Source organism: Hyla sarda, chromosome 2, assembly GCF_029499605.1.
Source record: "Hyla sarda isolate aHylSar1 chromosome 2, aHylSar1.hap1, whole genome shotgun sequence".
NCBI classification, from domain to species: Eukaryota; Metazoa; Chordata; class Amphibia; order Anura; family Hylidae; genus Hyla; species Hyla sarda.
The window spans coordinates 495,252,079-495,272,318 of NC_079190.1; the positions used below are offsets into that span (position 1 = coordinate 495,252,079).

General features: G+C 42.5%; 1 protein-coding gene and 1 pseudogene across 1 annotated transcript in view; one reads left to right on the plus strand and one right to left on the minus strand.

The window, feature by feature from the left end:
- Positions 1 to 20,240, minus strand: part of LOC130357179 (zinc finger protein 84-like) — a 378,316-nt gene that overhangs the window by 72,610 nt on the left and 285,466 nt on the right. The gene's annotated exons all lie outside the window — the stretch shown is intronic.
- The window catches only part of LOC130358123 (zinc finger protein 850-like), a 74,485-nt pseudogene that overhangs the window by 35,484 nt on the left and 18,761 nt on the right, over positions 1 to 20,240 (plus strand).

The window sequence follows — 20,240 nt, forward strand, 5'->3', positions numbered from 1 at the left end:
AGCAGACCCCCCATTGTTATACACACACACCCCTGTATCCAGGTGTACAGAGCAGACCCCCCATTGTTATACACACACCCCTGTATCCAGGTGTACAGAGCAGACCCCCCATTGTTATACACACACAGCTGTATCCAGGTGTACAGAGAAGACCCCCCCATTGTTATACACACACACACAGCTGTATCCAGGTGTACAGAGCAGACCCCCCATTGTTATACACACACCCCTGTATCCAGGTGTACAGAGAAGACCCCCCATTGTTATACACACACCCCTGTATCCAGGTGTACAGAGGAGATCCCCCATTGTTATACACACACCCCTGTATCCAGGTGTACAGAGAAGACCCCCCATTGTTATACACACACCCCTGTATCCAGGTGTACAGAGCAGACCCCCCATTGTTATACACACACCCCTGTATCCAGGTGTACAGAGCAGACCACCCATTGTTATACACACACCCCTGTATCCAGGTGTACAGAGCAGACCCCCCATTGTTATACACACACACACCCTGTATCCAGGTGTACAGAGCAGACCCCCCATTGTTATACACACACACCCCTGTATCCAGGTGTACAGAGCAGACCCCCCATTGTTATACACACACCCCTGTATCCAGGTGTACAGAGCAGACCCCCCATTGTTATACACACACCTCTGTATCCAGGTGTACAGAGCAGACCCTCCATTGTTATACACACACACAGCTGTATCCAGGTGTACAGAGCAGACCCCCCATTGTTATACACACACACAGCTCTATCCAGGTGTACAGAGCAGACCCCCCATTGTTATACACACACACAGCTGTATCCAGGTGTACAGAGCAGACCCCCATTGTTATACACACACCCCTTTATCCAGGTGTACAGAGCAGACCCCCCATTGTTATACACACACACACCCCTGTATCCAGGCGTACAGAGCAGACCCCCCATTGTTATACACACACCCCTGTATCCAGGTGTACAGAGCAGATCCCCCATTGTTATACACACACCCCTGTATCCAGGTGTACAGAGCAGACCCCCCATTGTTATACACACACCCCTGTATCCAGGTGTACAGAGCAGACCCCCCATTGTTATACACACACCCCCTGTATCCAGGTGTACAGAGCAGACCCCCCATTTTTATACACACACCCCTGTATCCAGGTGTACAGAGCAGACTCCCCATTGTGTACAGAAATGACAGACAATGAGTTTCACTCTCCAGGACTTTCCTTGGAGACTTGTCACATATCATGGGTATTGTCTTGTGGAATCCATTTTGATTACTTCACACATTCCACTCTGTTTTTCTCAAACTTCCTGACTTGGTGAAAATTCATTAAATTGAAGCATTTTGATTCAATATGGACGCTTTGGCCATGTTGTATCTTTCATATATTTTTCATATTAAAACATTTGATGATATCGGTACAAAATAACCCGACACTGTCCTTGTCAGGAACTGTCAAGAGCAGGATAGTTTTGCTATATTGATTTGCTCCTATTCTGGAGAGTCCCTGACATGAACATAGATGTCAGCAGAGAGCACTGTGGTCAGACTGGAAAGAAATTCAAAAAGAAAATAACTTCCTCTGCAACATACAGCAGCTGATAAGTACTGAAAGGATTAAGATTTTTAAATATAAGTCATTTATAAATATGTTTAACTCTGTGGCACCAGTTGATTTAAAAAAAAAAAAAAAAAAAAGTGTTTTCCACCGGAGTACTCCTTTAAGTATCTGGTATTTTGGTTAGAATTATGTAGCTATATATTCTTGGTGAATAATAATTTTTTATTAAATTATAATTTATTTAACCTTTAGTAAAACATTGTGGACAATTTTATCCACCAGCTCAGTTGTGTGTTTATTTTAGAGGAAAGTTGGGTGGGACCTATGGGGCCATGTTGCTCGTCAGGAGAGAAAATACTGATTGTTTCCCCTGATTATCATATGAAAAGGTCTCGGAGTATCCCCGGTATCTCTTACAGATGTACATAGGGGTGTGACCAATATGTCTCCACCCTACAATACAATGTGTGAATGAAGGCTGATCCCAGGAGGCCATAGAATTCTAAAACTGGTTGGACAGGTTCTGGCCCCATCATTCTTACTTTACATATTGTAGGTGGGGGAGGGGAGGCCAATCTCATGGTGAAAAGGGTATAAAAGACCCCAGCATGGCTCATATGGGAGAACTTACCAGGAGAATATACTTGGGACACTGGAGACACTGACTGGAGATAGAGACCTGAGTGTGTGGAGGGTCCATGTATGGTGACTAGAACATCTCTGAGGTGACTGGAAGTAGAAGGAATTATTAGATATTATAATTGTTTCATATTTGTTGTTTATGCCGTGTGTATATTGTATGTGGGCTGGTAGGGTTGTGTCCAGGGAGGCTTTTTAGTCCCAGTCTGGCCCTGTCTGCGGCCATCACTGAACCCCACAATAATTGTAGGAAAGAGACTGGGATGATTGTGGATCCTATGTGATCACCACTTGAGGAGATCCTTGTGCAGATTGGTTCATACCTTCTAGGGGGGATGTAACGCTCACCTGGATAGAAGATAAACTAAGGTTCCTTTATGTTTTTTCCTCAGGTCTATAATATGGAATCTTTACAGGAAAGTTCTGGAGGAACAATGAGTGGACTAGAAAACCCCATATCAGAGAATGGTAAGAGCCTTTCATACATCTTATGTTTTATTCTGTCATTATAAATTGCAGACTGAGGTTCCTTAAGATATTTCTTCCTGCATTTTAGTGGTGGAGATGTATATTGTATTGATAGTGCTCCTCATAGACAGGGAGTGGGCGCAGTGTAGAACACAGGTCAGGAAGAGAAATTGACGCGTTTCAGGTGTTCAGATCGCCCTTAGTCATACTAAAAACTATCTTCCACAGCCATATTTATATAAAGATCACATGATCTCCTACCAATAGGATTGGAAAGCATATTTACTCTTAACATACATGATCATAAGAGAGGAAATTATTATAACATTATAATTGTATAAGTAACATTTTGGTCTTTTTTTATTGTTATCTTGGCTATTTTTGCTCAGCTTGCTGGGTGCTGTAGTACATTACATGTTTTGGTATGCTTTTCTGTCTAGAGAGTATTGCAATTCCCTATATTCGTTGTGCCTTTTTTTCACTTTTGATCATGTATGTAAAGGGTTAATATTTTCATCAGTTACTACGTGAAGAAGATCATGTGATATTTAGACTTACATGGCCGGGACTTGATAGTTTTTAGTATGACTAATTTTTTTTTTTTAAAAGACCAAAATGTTTACTTATACAATTATAATATTATAATACTTTCCTCTGTTATGATCATGTGTGTGAAGGGTAAACATGCTTTACAATCCTATTGATTGGAGATCATGTGATCTTTATATAAACATGGCTGCGGCCAGATAGTTTTTAGTATGACTAAGGGTGATCTGAACAACTGAAATGCGTCACTTTATCTCCCTGACCTGTGTTCTGTCATTTTAACCCCTTAAGGACGCAGGACGTAAATGTACGTCCTGGTGAGGTGATACTTAACGCACCAGGACGTACATTTACGTCCTGTGCATAACCGCGGGCATCGGAGCGATGCCCGTGTCATGCGCGGCTGATCCCGGCTGCTGATCGCAGCCAGGGACCCGCCGGCAATGGCCGACACCCGCGATCTCGCGGGCGTCCGCCATTAACCAGTCAGGTGCCGGGATCAATACAGATCTGCGGCAGTGCGCGGTTTGAATGAATGATCGGATCGCCCGCAGCGCTGCTGCGGGGATCCGATCATTCATAACGCCGCACGGAGGTCCCCTCTCCTTCCTCCATCCGGCTCCCGGCGTCTCCTGCTCTGGTCTGTGATCGAGCAGACCAGAGCAGAAGATGACCGAAAACACTGATCTGTTCTATGTCCTATACATAGAACAGATCAGTATTAGCAATCATGGTATTGCTATGAATAGTCCCCTATGGGGACTATTCAAGTGTAAAAAAAAATGTAAAAGTAAAAGTTAAAAAAAAGTGAAAAATCCCCTCCCCCAATAAAAAAGTAAAACGTCCGTTTTTTCCTATTTTAACCCCTAAAAGCGTAAATTTTTTTTTATAGACATATTTGGTATCGCCGCGTGCGTAAATGTCCGAACTATTAAAATAAAATGTTAATGATCCCGTACGGTGAACGGCGTGAACGAAAAAAAAAAAGTCCAAAATTCCTACTTTTTTAATACATTTTATAAAAAAAAAAATTATGAAAAATGAATTAAAAGTTTTTTATATGCAAATGTGGTATCAAAAAAAAGTGAAGATCATGGCGCAAAAAATTAGCCCCCATACCGCCGCTTATACGGAAAAATAAAAAAGTTAGAGGTCATCAAAATAAAGGGATTATAAACGTACTAATTTGGTTAAAAAGTTTGTGATTTTTTTTAAGCGCAACAATAATATAAAAGTATGTAATAATGGGTATCATTTTAATTGTATTGACCCTCAGAATAAAGAACACATGTCATTTTTACCATAAATTGTACGGCGTGAAAACAAAACCTTCCAAAATTAGCAAAATTGCGTTTTTTGTTTTAATTTCCCCACAAAAATAGTGTTTTTTGGTTGCGCCATACATTTTATGATATAATGAGTGATGTCATTACAAAGGACAACTGGTCGCGCAAAAAACAAGCCCTCATACTAGTCTGTGGATGAAAATATAAAAGAGTTATGATTTTTAGAAGGCGAGGAGGAAAAAATGAAAACGTAAAAATTAAATTGTCTGAGTCCTTAAGGCCAAAATGGGCTGAGTCCTTAAGGGGTTAATGTAATGGAATAAAGAATCTTGGATTTCATCCTATATCTCTGCTGGATCTTCTTTTTCTTATATAGAATCTGTTCCATGTGACTTGTAAGTATCTAATATGATGTTAGTATTCACGAGGGGATCAAACATATAATTCTGGACACTATAGGCCTTTAGGTGTAACCTCTCTTCTGGGTAAAATCTTTGAAGGTTTTCTAAGAGGTTCTATCCTGAGGTATCTCAGGGACAATAACCTTATCACACACATCAGTATTGGTGTATGAGGGATCGGTCCTGTCAATCCAATCTGATCACATTCAATGAGATTCACTCCCCCTTGTATAAGAAAGATACCGGAAAAGGAAGGGGGCTGTATAAACATAAAAGTTTGTTTTCTTTATATTCTGTAAGTACCTAGAAATAAGTGATCCTGTTATCTACATGTGTTGACTGTATTGTGTTTTACTCATTGTATTGATTTTAACATTGATCTCACACAGGAGAGAAGCCATTTTCATGTCCGGAATGTGGAAAATATTTTAGTAAGAAATCACATCTTGTAACTCATGAGAGAACTCACACAGGAGAGAAGCCATTTTCATGTTCAGAATGTGTGAAGAGTTTTAGTCAAAAATCACAACTCATGGAACATATAAAAACTCACACAGGAGAGAAGCCATTTTCATGTCCGGAATGTGTGAAGTGTTTTAGGAATAAATCCCATCTCGTAGAACATATGAAAACCCACACAGGAGAGAAGCCATTTTCATGTCCAGAATGTGTGAAGAGTTTTAGTTTTAAATTAAGTCTTGTGGATCATATGAGAACTCACACAGGAGAGAAGCCATTTTCATGTGCAGAATGTGTGAAGTGTTTTAGTCAAAAATCAAGTCTTGTGGATCATATGAGAACTCACACAGGAGAGAAGCCATTTTCATGTCCAGAATGTGTGAAGTGTTTTAGTCAAAAATCACATCTTGAAAAACATAGGAGAACTCACACAGGAGAGAAGCCATTTTCATGTCCAGAATGTGTGAAGAGTTTTAGTCAAAAATCACATCTTGAAAGACATATGAGAACTCACACAGGAGAGAAGCCATTTTCATGTCCAGAATGTGTGAAGAGTTTTAGTCATAAATCACATCTTGTGGAACATATGAGAACTCACACAGGAGAGGAGCCATTTTCATGTCCAGAATGTGTGAAGAGTTTTAGTAAAAAATCACATCTTGAAAAACATATGAGAACTCACACAGGAGAGAAGCCATTTTCATGTCCAGAATGTGTAAAGAGTTTTACACACAAAACAAGTCTTGTGCATCATATGAGAACTCACACAGGAGAGGAGCCATTTTCATGTCCAGAATGTGTGAAGTGTTTTAGTCATAAATCACATCTTGTGCATCATATGAGAACTCACACAGGAGAGAAGCCATTTTCATGTCCAGAATGTGTGAAGTGTTTTAGTCATAAATCAAGTCTTGTGGGACATATGAGAACTCACACAGGAGAGAAGCCATTTTCATGTCCAGAATGTGTGAAGAGTTTTAGTAAAAAATCACATCTTGAAAAACATATGAGAACTCACACAGGAGAGAAGCCATTTTCATGTCCAGAATGTGTAAAGAGTTTTACACACAAAACAAGTCTTGTGCATCATATGAGAACTCACACAGGAGAGGAGCCATTTTCATGTCCAGAATGTGTGAAGTGTTTTAGTCATAAATCACATCTTGTGCATCATATGAGAACTCACACAGGAGAGAAGCCATTTTCTTGTCCAGAATGTGTGAAGTGTTTTAGTCATAAATCTAATCTTGAAAAACATAAGAGAACTCACACAGGAGAGAAGCCATTTTCATGTCCAGAATGTGGGAAGTGTTTTAGTCAGAAATCTAGTCTTGAAAAACATATGAGAATTCACACAGGAGAGAAGCCATGTTCAACAAAAAAACAAACCTTCCACAACCCTCCACAGCTCTTAAAAATCCCATGTGGTGTACAGTATTTACAATAATATATGGCACATGGGGGCCCCATGGTCCCACTACAGCAAGAGCAATATATAGGAAAACATTATGGAAAAAAAAAAAACACCTTAGCCAGTGACAAGCCACCACCCAACAAACACACTCGTATTGCCATCACACCAAGTGACTTAATTTTTTTGGGTTGCCTACCCCTTTTATAAAGTATTTATTCACATGTGGTGTACAGTATTTACTAAACTATATGGCACGTGGGGGCCCCATGGTCCTCTATTGTTCGGGGGCCCGGCCAGAGGTGGACTGACAATTCATGGGCAGCCTGAGCAATAGAGGACCATGGGGCCCCCATGCACCATATATGATAGTAAATACTGTACACCACATGTGAATTAATACTTTATAAAAGGGGTAGGCAACCCCAAAAAATTAAGTCACTTGGTGTGATGGCAATATGAGTGCGGTTTGTGGGGGGTGGCTTGTCACTGGGTAAGGTTTCGTTTTTTTTATTTTCAGAATGTTTTCCTATATATTGCTGTAGTCCCCCCCCCCCAGTCCCCAGTATTAGCCTTCCCCTCCCACAAAATGCAGACCCCAGAATCACCCTCCCTATGCATTATACAAACCCCAGAATCAGCCCTCAGTATTACCTCCATGCATAATACAGGCCACAGAATAGCATCTTCTCTGATCATTGTTGTTTACTATCCTCTTCTTCTCCATCTGGCCTGGACCTCCATGAAGAGTTCTTCCAGCTATGACTTGTCTCTTCAGAATCTGACAGACATACATTTTAGGCTCCTTTCGCCAGCACCATCCCCACCTCTATGCAAACTTCCCATCAATATTGCCCACTTTGTGCCCCTATACACACATACTGCCCCCACACATGCGCGCACACAGCCTCCATACCCACTTAAGGACGCAGGGATGTTTCATTTTTGTATTTTCCTTTTTTTTTTCTCCTAGCCTACTAAAAGCCATTTTCCACCTACAGACTCATATGAGACTTGTTCTTTGCACCTCCATTTGAACTTTTTATTGACACCAATTATTTGTGGGGCATTTTAGAGGCTTCTGTTTCTACGCAGATCCCTTTTTTGGTAAAATTGACACCTTATGTTTATTCAGTAGATCCATACAATAAAATGATACCTACTTTATAAAAGTTTTGATTTAATTTACTAAACTACTTTACAATTTTTTTTCCTCATACAGGGATTTATGAGGATTAATTTATTGCGCCGTGACCTGTAGTTTTTATCGGTATCATTTTTGTTTGAGGGAGTTTTTGATTCCTTTTTTTTTTTCCTGGTACATGACCAGAAATGCTCAATTCTGTAATTTTTTTAATTTTTTTATAACAGGTACGGTTATATTTTTATTGTTTGGACATTTATGCAAACGCTGATACCACATATGTTTTTGTACATTTTTGTTTACATTGTTTTAACTGAAAAAATGGGAAAAGTGGGATGATTGAAATTTTTATTAGGTAAGGGGCTTATTAACATTTCTTATTATTTTTTTATTTTACACAATTACACGCCATCTCAAAAAAGATTGCATGTACTGAACAATGATGTGCCATAGCACAGCATTAATCAGTGTTCTTGGCGCTCCATACATTTATACCCCGTGTCCCTAAGGTGATATACATACACAGCCCCCATACACACATGCACAGCCCCCATATACACACATACACGCCCCTATATACACTGCCCTGTATACACGAATACACACCCACACCCCCATATACACACATACACTGCCCTATATACACCCATACACACCCCCATACACACACATACACAGCCCTATATACAACCCCATACACACTTATACACAGCCCTATATGCACACCCCCATATACAACCCCCCTTACACATGCACAACACCCATACACACACACTGCCCCATAGAATTAAGTACCAATACTTCATTAGTAATTAGGGATGCCGGCTGCTGCTCCTCTATTGCAGGTCAGGGAGAGGGAGGGATGCGACGACTGACGTCACTAACCGGCATCTTCTCCCAATGGCTGCACAGGCACGTTTCACACCAGCAATTCTTCACTACACCGGCCCACCGGGCAAATGGCCGGTGTGCCCTATGGCCAGTCCAGCCCTGACTACTACTCCCATCATGGACAGACTATGCCCATGATGGAAGTTATAGTCCATGGGCTTAGGTGCAGATCTCAGCAGGTCATTATCCAGAGATCCGCTATCCACGGTACATGCGGCTACACTGCGCTGCCGCCGGCTCCTGTATACACTGTCATAATTCATAATCCCTGCCGCCGGAACATGGGCGCTCTGGTGAAATGCTTTTCTCCAATCAGAGCTCCCGTGTTCCGGCGGTGGGGATTATGAATTATGACAGTGTATACAGGAGCCGGCGGCAGCGCAGTGTAGCCGCATGTGCTGCCAGCTTTTACAGTTAATAAATGTAAATCGCAGCCGATCTCTGGATAACGACCTGCTGCGATCTGCACCTAATCCCATGGACTATAACTCCCATCATGGATGGAGTCTGTCCATGATGGGAGTAGTAGTCCTAAACCGTGTGTTGGTGCCCCATGTCCCTGTAAAGTATACTAATAGCAGTGCATCTGCCGGCCAGCATTGCGCTGCCTTCCCCGGCTAGCAGCATGATACGCTGCTGATAGTATACTTCACAGATAGCGCTGCGAGGGACACGTGTATGCGCTCGCTTGGGGGGGGGGGGCATATAAAAGCACTGCTGGGGGCAATATATATAGGTAGAGGGGGGGGACAAAATATATAGGTAGTGGTGGGGGGGCAATATATATAGGTAGTGGTGGGGGGACAATATGTATAGGTAGCAGTGGGAGGGCAATATATTTAGGTAGTGCAGCGGGGAGTTTTAGTTACTGTGGGTGTTAATGTCCTTTTCTGCGGACGTATGCACTTTCTGTAAGCCAGGTTGGACATGGAATACATATGCGACTTTTAAACGGAGATGCAACTTTTTTTTGTCATAAATAGCAACTTTCGCATTTGATAAATACATGACCACTGCAAAGAACAAAAAAATTTACTATGTGAGTAGATTTCAGAAATGTGCTTTGGGATAAGCATACATCAAAAAGTCGCAGCATGTATAGAATGTGCACAAAAAAAAATCTACTGCAGAGCTTGATAAATCTCCTTCTATATGTTTTTAATGGGATTGAAAAAACGGCCACTAGGTGGCTCTGTTCTGTTCCCTACTGCAAGTCAAACAGTTAGTTTGGTCTCCTCCCGGCCTGGCAGGAGACCAATCTCAGGAAGTGAATGCGGGGCATGGTGAGGCACAGCACTCACAGGCTTCAGAGACGTTATGCCAGCTGGTGAACGCCCACTTTCTCCTGACGGGAGCTCACACAATATGAGCAAGGGGAAAGGTGTGATATACAAATTTTTTTTAAAGGAGTACTATGATGCAGAATTTAGAACCCCCCAAATATTCCCCATGGTTGTACCTCTCTATCCATGTCATTCTTTCTTGAATCGGTCCAGCCGTTCTGCCGGTGCAGCAGCGCATAGTTCTCGCCGCTTCCGAGTTATGGTTGGGTGGAGGATGACGTAAAAATCGTCATCCCCCATGCTGCCTTGCTCTGATTTCCTGTCCCTCCGTGCCTCTCTACTCCTCACCCCCTCCCTTCACTTATGAACTCCCCTCCCCTGTAATTACAATAATCACGCCCCCTGCTGCCGCCCTGCATGTGAACCCAGCACTATGATGTGGGTCTCCCTCCCCCCGCACCAAACAAAGTGAGCTCCGATGCTGTACAGTACTCGGCTCACAGCGGAGATACAGCTATTTGAGCACACGTTGCTCTCATAGCTATATCTCCCTGGTGCCTGAGAAGCAATAGTGTGGTGTCCCAGTACAGGTACATTGTCAAGGTATTTTAGCCCCTGTCAGATTGAGACCTCCAGTGTCCTGGGGGCTCCCCTGCAGGGACTCAACCATTTCTAATGTGTATTTGCACTGTTATAACTTGATAATCTGTTATTAGGTATCTGTAGCTTTAAGTATGTTACCTAGCAACCTCATGCTCAGTCAGGGTATGTGAGAGTGGAGGACTGAGGGCTAGACTAAACTTTTGTGTAAGGTGTTACATTATGTTATTGCTTGTATGTGACTTTATTGTTAATCCTAAAGGGAATACAGACAACTCTACGATCCACAGCTGCCTGGCCAATGGGCTTTAGTTTAGCCTTCCCTTATAAGGGGTGGTATTTCCTGTGTAGTTCAGTTCTGGAGAGTTCAGGGGTCAGGAGTTCTGGAGAGTTCAAGTGGGGAGAGAAGCTGAGTGGAGTGCAGGAGTTCAGGAGAGAAGTTGAGTTCAGAGTGAAGAATCATCAACTCATTTCAGTCAGAGTACAGAGTGGAGAAATATCCAGCCTTTACTTCAGCCTTGATCAGAGAATTCCTAAAGGACAATTCATTATCTTCCAGTGAAAAGCCACAAATCTACCGACACTTCAGTAAGTGACTTTAATCTCAAGCCTAATATAGCGCAGACCTAAAACTCCTAGTCCGGCCGTAAGAGCCAAGCATATATGCAACATCAAGTCCAGGCACTGCGAGCTGTGTGGTCCTCTAGTGACTGTCTGTTAACCCTTTGGGAGACTTTGGTTGAGCACTGTGGAGATTGTACCACCTATCTTCAAGTTAGTAAAGCCTCCATTAAACTGCAACCTAGTGTGGAGTCAATTCTTTCCTTGATAGCCTGTGGGGAGACAGAGTTCCCCGGACCTGTAGTAACCCGGGAGCTACCAAGACTACAGTGGCGTCACGTGACATTAAGGGTTAAAACCATCCAACCCTGGGTTCATAACCCCCCCCCCCCCCCCAAGAACCAAGTAGCTAACCCCAGCGTAGCGGTGGCTGCGGACCTCACCCATGGCCACCACAACAGGACACAGCCTCACTTCAGTAATAAAGTCCTCTCCCCCACCCCCCTCAAGTGTATAATACAGTGTTTCCCAACCAAGGTACCTCCAGCTGTTGCAAAACTACAACTCCCAGCATGTCCAGACCGGCTGGGAGGTGTAGTTTTGCTGGAGACACTGTGTTTTGAAAAGAGATATATATATATATATATATATATATATATATATACATAATAAAGAATATGTTTGTAATACAGTGTTTTACTGTTTTAAAGAGTACTCTAACGCGTTTGCACAGTCCAGCCAATGACGGCTGTGCAAACGATGAGTATATGAATATGTAAAGAATGGGAGTGACCGGATCGCAGGGAGGGGGGCAGGCTAAGAGAGGGGTGGATGATGAGAGCGGTGACGTTTCGTTACAAAGATGGCCGCGGTTGGCCAAACACACAGGGAACAAAATTCATAATTGTGGCAGACAGGCTGTACTTCCGGATAGCGGCAAAGTCGGGGATGCATGCAAGTGAGACAATGGAGGCAATTGACTTTCTTATATAACTTCTTGCTGTCTTTACAATGCCATAAAATAACTTTGCTCCCGAGTACTCCTTTAAGGGCAGGAGAGGTGTTAGGAGTAGTTAGGGAATATAATTTGAGATTTTCCTAGTTTTAATGAAGGAAAATATGGATTTTATTAAAGACAAGAGGCGAGTATTATAACGCCTTTCTTTCTTTACTGATTCAAATAGCAGCAAACAAACAGTTAACATAGTGCAAAGAGAAAAGGGTTTTAGATAGTAACAGGTGTGCTATTGGATAATGGTTCCACCAATCAGTATGCAGCACAGGTGATATAATGTCCAGGTAACACAGCATCTCCCTCTTTCTTTGATGTGAAGTGGAATGAAGGTAAGTAAAACAGATAACATAACTACTGCAACGAGAAATCTCAGATGGGAATCTTGAAAACATCTTCAGGCGAAGGCTTGGTGTAATCTAAGAGGATCCCCGAAGGAAACAAGAACAGGAATGGATGGAGTCCAACGATGAGGAGTCTATGAAGCTGTAGGAAGACAAAACATATATCGTGATAGGGTGGGAGTTTAAGGGTGGGATAATACTCGCCTCTTGTCTTTAATAAAATCCATATTTTCCTTCATTAAAACTAGGAAAATCTCAAATTTTATTACAAGCAAGAGGCTCCTATTATAATGCCAGTTTAAAGCTATATAACATAGTGATCAAAGCATAAAATAACATGACTGGAGAATATTGTGAGATATGTGAGAATCAGGATGAAAGTAAAAATTTTTGAATGTGGACTCTGAGGACCAATCAGCTGTCTTAAGAATATCAGACAAAGAGATTCCTGAGTGAAAAGCGTTAGTGGACATGGCTCCTCTGGTGGAGTGTGCGCCAAATTGAGAAATGTCGATGCCGGCTAATTGCATAGTATTTTTGACCCATCTAGCCAAGGTGGGAGAAGAGACGGGAAGGAAAGGTTTGCAATATGATATGAGCAATTGGGATTTATTAGTATGTCTATATGGTAAAGTTTTTTGTTCATAAGTTTTGAGACAACGAACTACGCATAATTTATAATCATGAGGAAATGCCGGGTAGAAGACCGATTGAAGATTGGTTTTCGTACGTCTATGAATGGCAAAGGTGACCCCATGAGGCGAAAAAGTTCTGTGAGATAAGTCTAATGCTTTGACATCTGAGATCCTTTTAATAGAGATAAGACATAAAAGGACAGTAAGCTTAAAAGATAGAAGCTTAAGGGAAAGGAGGTCATTGTCCTCCCAAGATTTGAATAGGTCAAAAATCAACGTAACATCCCAAGCGGAATGATATCTGGGGCACGGAGGGTGTTTGAATTTAATGCCTTTCATGATTTTGCGAATTAGAGGATGTTGGCCGACTGGAATAGAGTCTATAGGAGGATGATGAATAGAGATCGCAGAACGATATCGCAGTGCGATATGCCTTACCGGATTCAAAAGAAAAGGAAAGGAAATTCATAATGTTGGCTACAGATGCATGTACGGGATCCAAATCCAATGAGACCAAATTCTCCAGGCTGATCCGTAAGCAGATCTGGTTCCCGGAGCCCAAGCCTCAGAGAGGATGTCTCTAGTAGCTTGCGAAAATTCTGAATTAATATTTGTTGACCGGAGATCAGCCATACTACAAGAGAAAGAAGATTCGAAGTGATTAAAGGATGAGGATTCCCCTCCGGGTCCTGAAGATTTGTGTGGTAATGTGGAAGGATCCGAGGAAAATCTATTACCATCCCCAGAATCTGTGGGAACCATGATTGGGTTGGCCACCACGGAGTTATAATGACTAGTGTTGACTGATGAATTTGAGTGTGAAGAAGAACCCTCGAAATTAGCGCAAAAGGAGGGAAAGCGTAAAGGGTGGATGGAGGCCAGAATTGGAGGAAGACGTCCACCCCCAGAGCTTTGGGATCGGGTCGCCAGCTGAAGAATTGAGGGATCTGGCGATTGAGGCAGGAAGCAAAAAGGTCTATTGAAAGGGGACCCCATAAAGAGTTGATTTGGAGAAATATCTGATGATCGAGTTTCCAGTCGCTGTTGTCGATTAAATATCGGGAATTCCAATCCGCAACAATGTTGGAAAGACCCGGTAGGTATTCTGCCTTGAGGACAATATTCTTGTCTAGGCAAAAGTGCCAAATTCCGTTGGCGATGTTCGCTAGGGGTTTTGATTTGGTGCCCCCAAGACTGTTTATGTATTGTACCGCTGAGATGTTGTCCATCTTCAAGAGGATACAACAATGAGATTTGTCTCTCGCGAAACTTTTGAGGGCAAAGAAGCCCGCCAGAAGTTCCAGGCAGTTTATGTGTAAGGTTGCTTCTCCTTCTGACCATTTGCCACCTGTGGATAGATGACCACAACGAGCACCCCAAACAAGGCGACTGGCATCCGATTCTAGAATATGATCTGGAATGGAATTGAAAATGGCTTTCCCATTCCATTCTTGAATGTGATGTAACCACCATAAGAGTTCCTCTTCAGTGTCTGAATTCAGAGTCACCTGGTCTGAGTATGATAGACCCTCTCTTAGGTGTTGAGCCTTGAGCCGTTGGAGAGCTCTGTAGTGAAGTAGTGCCGGAAATAATGCCTGGATAGAGGCTGATAGAAGACCCACTATGCGAGCTAAGCTCCTCAGAGAAATGAGTTTCCTGTTCAAGATCGACCGAATTTCTTTCCGAATTAATAGTTTTCTGTTGGGAAGGCTTAGGAGAGCCAATTGGGTATTGATTGAAAAACCCAAGAATTCTACCTCCTTTGAAGGGTTTAGTACAGATTTCTTGGTGTTGATAAGGAAACCTAGATTGGTGAAGAGTGACAGAGTCCATTGCGTATGCAGGTTGATCAAGTGTAGAGTTTGGGCCATAATGAGGATGTCGTCCAAGTAAATTATGAGACGTACTCCTCTGCTCCTCAACATTGCTACCACTGGTTTTAACAGCTTTGTAAAGCACCAGGGAGCTGAGGACAGTCCAAATGGAAGACTCTGAAACTGCCATTTTTGGTCCTTCCATAGAAATTGGAGGTATGGATGATGTGAAGGATGCACAGGTATTGTCAAGTAGGCATCTTTTAGGTCTATTTTGACCATCCAGTCGTCCTTGATCAAAAGATCTTTTAAGAGATTGATGCCCTCCATCTTGAAGTGTTGGTACTTCACAAAATAATTTAGGTCTCTCAGGTTTATTACCGGTCTGTGACCGCCGTCCTTCTTTTTGACCAAAAAGAGGTTGCTGAGGAAACCTTGAGATTGAGGAGGGACTGGATAAATTGCTCCCTTGAGATGGAGATCCATGATCTCTGATTGCACGAGATCGTGATCTTCTTGAGAGAAGATTATGGGACGAGGAAGTCTTTCTTGAACTGGAATCTGCCATAATTCTATTTGATACCCTAGTATGGTGTTTAGGATCCATGAATCTGAGGTGATAGCCTGCCAAGCTTGGAAAAAATGGGTTAGTCTGCCTCCTAATGGAACTTGGGAAGAAACAGGGTGAGTTAGGCTTACCTGTAGAAGGTCTTGATCTAGGAAATCCGCGATGACCCCTTGCCCTCCATGGTCTTCCTCTTGATGGAAAGAAGGGTGTGGTCTGGTATGAGGTGGATCCTTGATAATTTCTGTCTGTGTAGGAGGGACCTCTGTATTGTTGTCTGTCTTGATTTTGGCTGCCGGGGAAGCAGCCCCGTCCTTTCCCGGCCCTGCCAAAAATTCTTCTCTGGAATACTTTCTTCAGGGAAGTTTGTGCTTTGTCTAGTGACGAAAACAATTCTACATATTTTGATATTTCTTTGATGAAGGAATCCCCAAAGAGGAGTCCTTCGGACATAGAGTCCGGTTCTGTATTTGCTAAATGCATGAGTTGGGGATCCAGTTTGAGAAGAATAGCACGTCTTCTCTCACTGCAAAAGGCTGCATTTATGTTTCCGAATAAGCATATTGCCCTATGAGCATAGCCTCGCATTATTTCTATGTTAATTGGTTGTCCAGAAGCAGCAGCTTCTTCGGACATGTCAACTATTCTGGTGAGGGGACCCAGTAGATCTAGAAACCTTTCTTGACAGAATCTAAATGAGCGATCAATACCCTTCTTGGGATTATTGCCCATTTTCTGTAAATATTTGGTAATAATAGGGTCCAGTTCAGGAGTTTGGGAGAGTTTTTTAGGTAGCGTAGGTCTAGGACATTCAGCCCTCATTTTATTTCTGTCTGCTTTATCTAACGGCTTTCTAAGCCAAGAGCATAACATTTTTTCCACATGGGGTTGTGGAGCCCATTCTCCTGAGCGGGGATGTATAATATTATCAGGGGTAAAAAATGGTACACCCCTAAAGTCTAAGGCTACTGAGTCTGACTTTTTATTGGTGACATGGAAGTCATCATCCTGTTCTGACAGGTCTTCATATTCTAAATCAGAGGTGGCTTCATCTACAGACTCATCTGAAGATGTTTCACTGGAAGATGAGGAGGTAACATAGGAATCTGGCTTTTGCCTCCGAGAGGCTTTTTTTAACTCGCTTAAGAATTAACTCCTCGCGAGCCGAGGGAATATGGTGCTTATGATGCGAACCTTTATGAATGCTGCCTTTTTTAGGCGCATGAGAACTATGTGCCTGATCCTCTGTATATATAGCTGCTTTTTTGGGAGCGGGAGGATCGGTCTTGCAATGATGCCTCTTTTTAGAATGTTTGCCAGAAACTTTTAGTCCTTTAGCCAGACCTGAAGTAGAATCCTCCGCCGACCAAAAAATGTCGGACGGGGTAGAAGGACGTTTCTTTTTAGTACTGGAATGGGCACTTAGAGATGCTACCATAGCTAGTGATTTTGTGATTGATTCCTGTAAGGAACCCATAGCTGATTGTACAGCTGCACTAAAAGATGTGGAAACAGAATTATCAACTACATTTTTAATATGCTCATCCAAGGCATAGTGGATATCCTTATCTCCAGGGGGAATAAAGGTAAGGGAGAATTCCTAGCAGTATCCTCCTCTGTCATGATTATGAATAGTTGGAGACAGAAGTGGGAGGAATATATATATATATATATATATATATATAGATATCCAAAAAAATGCAGCACTACTATACCACAGTAGACGGGTGCCAGCTCCTCAGGCTCGATCACAGCCAATTGATAACTTCAAAAAATGGTGCGGCACTCCAAATGTCCAAAAAAATAACTTATTTATTCCACATGTCAAACAGTGCGATGTTTCAGCCCCTCAATGGAGCTTTTTTCAAGCATCGATATATATATATATCAATATATTTACTGCTGGTATACCAAACTAAATCAATAAATGCCTTCTGGTGTCAGATAGAATAACCAGAGGTTAATAGAAGGATTGTACTGTACAGTATAGATAGAGTACCCTTCTGACAGGAAAGCGCCGTTTGTGACTGGAGAGCCGGCGTCTGACAGGAGAACTAGCGAAGTGCTTGTGACAGGAGCTGTATGACAGGAGAGCTAGCGTATTGTCTGTGACAGGAGTTTTGATAGGGGAGCCGGAGTGTTGCCTCTGACGGAGGCTGGTATGACAGGAGCCGGAGAGTTGCCTTTGACAGGGGAGTCAGCGCTTCTGATAGGGACTGGTGCTGACAAGCGCAAGTATATGGGACAATTAGTAGCGTATTCTCGCGAGACTTGACGAGATCGCGTCAAGCTCGAAGACCGGGATCTGCCTCGCAACAGCGCACGCGAGCAGAGCGGTGACAGCGAAAATAGAATCTGCCCAGTAACAGATAGTGTAAGGAAAAAGATATAGGGAATAGGTTAAGTAGCGGAATTGGTATATATAGATAAATATAATAATAAGGTGTTACATGAATTTGAATAAAATACAGGTACTTATCTTTGACCAGAGCAGCAAAGAAAGAGGGAGATGCTGTGTTACCTGGACATTATATCACCTGTGCTGCATACTGATTGGTGGAACCATTATCCAATAGCACACCTGTTACTATCTAAAACCCTTTTTTCTTTGCACTATGTTAACTGTTTGTTTGCTGCTATTTGAATCAGTAAACCAAGAAAGGCATTATAATAGGAGCCTCTTGCTTGTAATAAAATCTGAGTTAGTTTAGAAAATATGGTTTAATAACAGGTACTCTTTTACCCTTGTCTTCCTTCCTTTCCATATCATATTCTTCTATATTAATTCAGTCTCTCTCTCCTAACCATATTGGAACTTTTTTTTTGTTAAATAATAATTGGGGGAGTATAACCATCTTTACTAGGCTAATTCTATCTTCCAAATCTTACATTTTGATACCATTTGATATAAGTCTGCACTAACTACCTTATTATTATTATTATTATTTTCATGCCGAGAAGACCAGATGTATAACATGGGGATAGGCTCCACAGGCTGATCCTGAGCCTCCACTTCTTGGGGTACATATCTACGACAGTGCCACCACTCAGCGGATAATCCGGGATAGGGATGTGGGGTCCCACTGGGAACATCGTAGATACAATGAGACTGACAAACTAACTTGAAATAATTTTATATGTCAAGAAAAAATGAACAACCATGCTTAACATAACACAATAAGAAATGGTATAATACAAAGTCAGGTAAAGCAATGCAGATGTAGGTTTTCTTTGATCTTCGCCCTAACGGCTGTTGGTGCACATAGAAGAGATGGGGCCCTTACTAAGTGCTGCTCCGCAGGTTCTTTGGAGTTAGTATGAACTCTGTCAATGTCCTTCACCAAGGATTTCTGCCTACACAAGCGAAGCTCCATTTTGGTGCCCCCCCCCCCCCAAACCTTCAGTCCACCCTGCGCCCCTCCTCCCTTGCATATATGTTTCTTTAAATTATTTCCTATGTAACACCACAGATAACACAGTGATAACTCTCTGAGTACAGATAATGTAGTAGATGTGGCCTGCAGTCCTATGTAACACCACAGATAACACAGTGATAACTCTCTGAGTACAGATAATGTAGTAGATGTGGCCTGCAGTCCTATGTAACACCACAGATAACAGTGATAACTCTCTGAGTACAGATAATGTAGTAGGCTTCTAATTAATTTAAAATGTTAATTAAAAACAAAAAAAATGCTGTCAAAATAAAGTAGACATCTGAAGGTAAAAGTTTCCTAAACTATTTGGTCAGTAAGTATAAATATATGCAACTTATTAGTGTTAAAATAGCAAAAATTTGTAATTTAAAATTTTTTTTTCATTTTTTGCATTGTGAAAAAAAAACTACAAATGATATCGGCTTACTTTTACTATGTACATGAAGGACGACTTGTGACAAAAAAACAATGTCAGAATTATCGTGATTGGCAAAACGTTACCAGAGTTATTCTCTAATAAAGACAGACATCCCCGATGGGGAAAAAACAGGCCTGGTCTTTCAGGGGTGTACAGGTTTATTTGTATTGGTCTTTAAAGGAGTAGTCCAGTGGTGACCCAGTGGAGAAAAACTTATCCCCTATCCTAAGGATAGGGGATAAGTTTGAGATCGCGGGGGGTCCGACCGCTGGGGCTCCCTGCGATCTCCTCTACGGAGCCCCGACAGCCCGCGGGAAGGGGGCGTGTCGACCTCCGCACGAAGCGGCGGCCGACACGCCCCCCCAATACAACTCTATGGCAGAGCCGGAGCGCTCTGCCATAGAGATGTATTGAGGGGGCGTGTCAGCCGCCGCTTCGTGCGGAGGTCGACACCCGCTATCTGGCCGGAGAGCCTGGCCCCCGTACAGAGAGATCGCAGGGGGCCCCAGCGGTCGGACCCCCGCGATCTCAAACTTATCCCCTATCCTTAGGATAGGGGATACGTTTTTCACCACTGGACTACCCCTTTAAGGGGTTAATGACCCAAACATAGACAACTAGTGACCAAGTATTGGCCATTTACTTCATGTATATGAGTTTTTGCCTGGACTTCATCCAATAGGAATGGCGTACGCAGCGGCGTAATGACGTCGCTACGCAGGCCCAGTAAGGCCTTGCGGAAGAAAGCAGAGG